A 4,666-nucleotide genomic window follows, 5' to 3' on the forward strand; every position below is an offset into this window, starting at 1 on the left:
ATTACAATGGGTTTTATGTGAAGGGATATTATTAATGTTTTAATGTTCTGTTTTCTGGATATAAGAAATGATTTTCTCTTTTCTCCTAAACTATTTATAGCTGACAATAAATTAATATAGTATTTTATGAAAACAAAGATGAAACATCATTTCTATCACCCTGAATCAGAATCGACTCAACGACAATAGGCATGGTACTTTTGGTTTGGTTTAATCCCTCTGGAATTGCAAAACTATTAATAAGTTTTCTTATTTTTTATGGCATTATAGTTATTTGCATAAGTTCAATCAGAATCTGTCCCATTTGCTAACAGGGCATAATTGGAAATCTTGGTTATATAAACATTGCCTGGAACATCATATTTGAGAATGGTGCTCAGAGAATCAAGTATGACCAGAATGTCCATCAATGCAGTTTATATGATAAATTACCATTCTTGCTGCACCTATGTAAATAATAATGTACAGCCTTATTTTAAATCACGAAAGACTTTGTCTGAGATCGTCTTGATTGAAAGGAGGGTGACCGTATAGAGAAATGTTATGTTTCAACAGGAATAGGAAATTATGATAAGTCCTCGTGGGCTATCAAATTCTGCTTTTTATTCCTTGTCTTTTAGAAACCACAGACAACTAATGATCTACTTGTAGATTAGAATTGTTCTTGTTACCTGGTTTATGTTGTTCTCTACATAATCAATTAACCAAAAGGAAAATTTGGTAATATGAGAGACTAAGGCTGAAAGCCATCAAACAGTTGACTAAACTGCTATCAAATCAGGGTCTATTCACAAACAGAACATTAGCTAGCTGTTCTATAATACCTATAATACCCTTAATTACTGAAATTGATTTAAACAGTGTAAAATATACACTTTTTTTAAGATTATGAATGATATTAGACAAGGTGCCTCTGTTCATAATGTAGACCATGCTATATACTCTCTCTGAAATAGTACACATAAAGATAATTACAGTATAAAATAGATTAGCTCTGAATTATTTACCTACTTCCCAAAGAAGAGTTTGTACTTTGGTAAAAATAAAATTGTTGTGGACACCTAAGTCCTATCTTGAGACACAGTTTTAGTATAAGTTCATGGCCAGAGATGCAATGCACGCTGCAGATGCTCCTCTCCCATCTTCTTGTGACTTGTGGTCAAGTTAGAAAATTTGGTTTCATGGGCCAGACAAGCCTTTCAGGCCATTGGCTTATACATTGTCCTCATTCTGATCTTTTATATTATTATAAGCTACTAAGCTGCTTGGTGTCTTGAGTCTTAACAGCTTGAGAGCAGCCATCTAAGATATGTCAAATGGTCTCATTCTGATTAGAGGAACAACAAAGAAAAGAAGCTAAAGAACCAAGAAGAATAACATACATTTCACAAACAGCTACTGTACCCCACAAAGCAGTACCTGTGAGTCCTGGAAGAAGTACAACCAGAATGCTCCTTAGAAGCAAGGGTGGCGAGACCACATCTCACATACTTTGGACTTGTTGTCAGGAGGGATCAGTCCCTGGAGAAGGACATCATGCTTGATAAAGTAGAGGGTTAACAAAAAAGAGGAAGACCTTCAATCAGATGGGTTGACACAGTGGCTGCTACAATTGTCTCAAGCATAACAATGATTTTGAACATGGCACAGGACCGAGCAGTGTTTCGTTCTGCTGTACATAGTGTTGCTATGAGTCAGAACCGACTTGATGGCACATAACAACAACAATAACATAAGACCAAAAGAACATAGATTGGTGCCCATTCAATGCTTAGTGATCAAAGATTAAAAGTGATTCATTATCAGTATGGTGAATATGTCAAAGAAAGAAACTGACAGCAGATATCTTGCTTTGACTTTGGAGCTTTCTTACCCACAAAATCAAATATTCACTTTAAAGAAATCCCTGACTAAAATTAATCAGCTAGCAGCTTTTCTTTCACCTAATGTTGTAAATCTTTTCTTTCCTGATTGAAATCAGGTTTGATATATTTGAATCTCAAAAGATATGGCTGGGTGCACAGGCAGAGACTATCCTGTGAACTGATATCCACTGGTTTCAATAAAAGGGGGAAAGACCAAAGCCAAACCCGTTGCCATCGAGTCGATCCTGACTCATAGCAGTCCTATAGGACAGAGTATAATTGCGTCATAGAGTTTTCAAGGAGTGTTTGGTGGATTTGAACAGCCGACCTTTTGGTTAGCAGCCCAGCTCTTAAACACTTCACCACCAGGGCTCCAAAAGGTGGCAGGCAGGGTTAAATCAACCATGTTAATATTAGCCAATGGTTGATCTTGCATATTTCTCCCTCCTCTGCTCTTATAAGCCACATTGTCCCTAGCTTCTTTGATCCATTTGCTTTTTCTGAAATCAAAATGGTCTCCCTGTATGCACATAGAATAACTGCTTAGAATAAATCTTATGTTCAAATTTCGATGAGTTTTGATTATTTTTAACACTACTTTGTTAAGAAAAATGCTGAAAAATATAAGGCTTATTTGATGCATCATGAGTTACATGTAACGTGTTGTCAAATCAGGAAAAGTGCCTAATTTTATTTGAGTTAAAAATTTATGTGTCATCAGCAAAGTGGCAGGATATAATATCGACATACAAAAATCAGGTGAATTCCTGTACATCAACAAAGAGAACTTTGAAAAGGAAATCAGGAAAACAATACCATCTACAATAGCCCCCCAAAATATAAAAGACTTAGGAATAAACCTAGCCAGGGATGTAAAAGACTTATACAAAGAAAACTACAAAACACTGCTGCAAGAAGCCAAAAGAGACCTACATAAGTGGAAAAACATACCATGCTCTTGGATAGGAAGACTTAACATTGTGAAAGCATCAATACGAGTCAAAGAAATATATAGATATAATTCAGTCTTGATCCAAATCCCAATAGCATTCTTCAACAAGATGGAAAAACTAATCACTAACTTTATATGACATGTCTATCAGTTTGTTGTACTGTCGTGGCTTGCATGTTACTGAAATACTGGAAGCTCTGGCACTGGAATTTCAAATACCAGCAGGGTCACCCTTGGTGGACAGGTTTCAGCTGAGCTTCTAGACTAAGATAGACTAGGTAGAAGAAACTGGCAGTCTACTTTTGGAAAAATTGGCTAGTGAAAACTTTATGAATAGTAGCGGAACATTGTCTGATATAGTGCCGGAAGATGAGCCCTTCCGGTTGGAAGGCACTCAAAAGATGACTGGAGGAGAGCTGCCTCCTCAAAGTAGAGTTGACCTTAATGATAGAGATTGGAGTCAAGGTATTGGGAACTTCATTTGCTGATGTGGCATGACTCAAAATAAAAAAAAACAGCAGCAAACATCCATTAATAATCGGAACCTGGAATGTACGAAGTATGAATCCAGGAAAATTGGAAGACATCAAAAATGAAATGGACCACATAAACATCAATATCCTAGGCATTAGTGAGCTGAAATGGACCAGTATTGGCCATTTTGAATCAGACAACCATACAGTCTACTATGCTGGGAATAACAAATTGAAGAGAAATGGTGTCACATTCATCATCAAAAAGAACATTTCAAAATCTATCCTGAAGTACAATGCCATCAGTGATAGGATAATATCCATATACATACAAGGAAGACCAATTAATACAACTATTATTAAAATTTACACACCAACCACTAAGGCCAAAGATGAAGAAATTGAAGATTTTTACCAACTTCTGCAGTCTGAATAGATTTGACACCTTGAACACTAATGACTGAAAACAAGAAGAATTGTGGAATGACATTAAAGACAGTGTACCTGAAGAAAGCAAGAGGTCATTAAAAAGACAGGAAAGAAAGAAAAGATCAAAACTGATGTCCGAAGAGACTCTGAAACTTGCTGTTGATTGTTGAGTAGCTGAAGTGAATGGAAAAAATGATGAAGTAAAAGAGCTGAACAGAAGATTTCAAAGAGCGGCTAAAGAAGACAAAGAAAATTATTATAATGACATGTGCAAAGACCTGGAAATAGAAAACCAAAAGGAAAGAACATACTCAGCATTTCTCAAGCTGAGAGAAAGGAAGGAAAAATTCAAGCCTTGAGTTGCAATATTGAAGGATTCTTCAGGGAAAATATTAAACGATGCAGGAAGCATCAAAAGAGGATGGAAGAATACACAAAGTCACCGTACCAAAAAGAACTGAGCAATGTTCAGCCATTTCAGGAGGTAGCATATGATCAGGAACTGATGGTACTGAAGGAAGAGGTCCAAGCTGCACTGAAGGCATTCATGAAAAACAATGCTTCAGGAATTGATGGAATGACAATCGAGATGTTTCAACAAACGGATGCAGTGCTGAAAGTGTTCACTCATCTATGCCAAGAAATGTGGAAGATAGCTACCTGGCCAACTGACTTGAAGTGATCCATATTTATACCTATTCCCAAGAGAAATGATCCAACCGAATGTAGAAATTACTGAACAATATCATTAATATCACATGAGAGTAAAATTTTGCTGAAAATCATTCCAAAGTGGCTGCAGCAGTATATCAACAGGGAACTGCCAAAAATTCAAGCCAGATTCAGAAGAGGATGTGGAACCAGGAATATCATTGCTGATGTCAGACGGCTCCTGGCAGAAAGCAGAGAATACCAGAAAGATGTTTTCCTGTATTTTATCGACTATG

Source organism: Trichechus manatus, unplaced genomic scaffold (assembly GCF_000243295.1).
Source record: "Trichechus manatus latirostris isolate Lorelei unplaced genomic scaffold, TriManLat1.0 scaffold00197, whole genome shotgun sequence".
In the NCBI taxonomy this organism is placed as follows: Eukaryota; Metazoa; Chordata; class Mammalia; order Sirenia; family Trichechidae; genus Trichechus; species Trichechus manatus.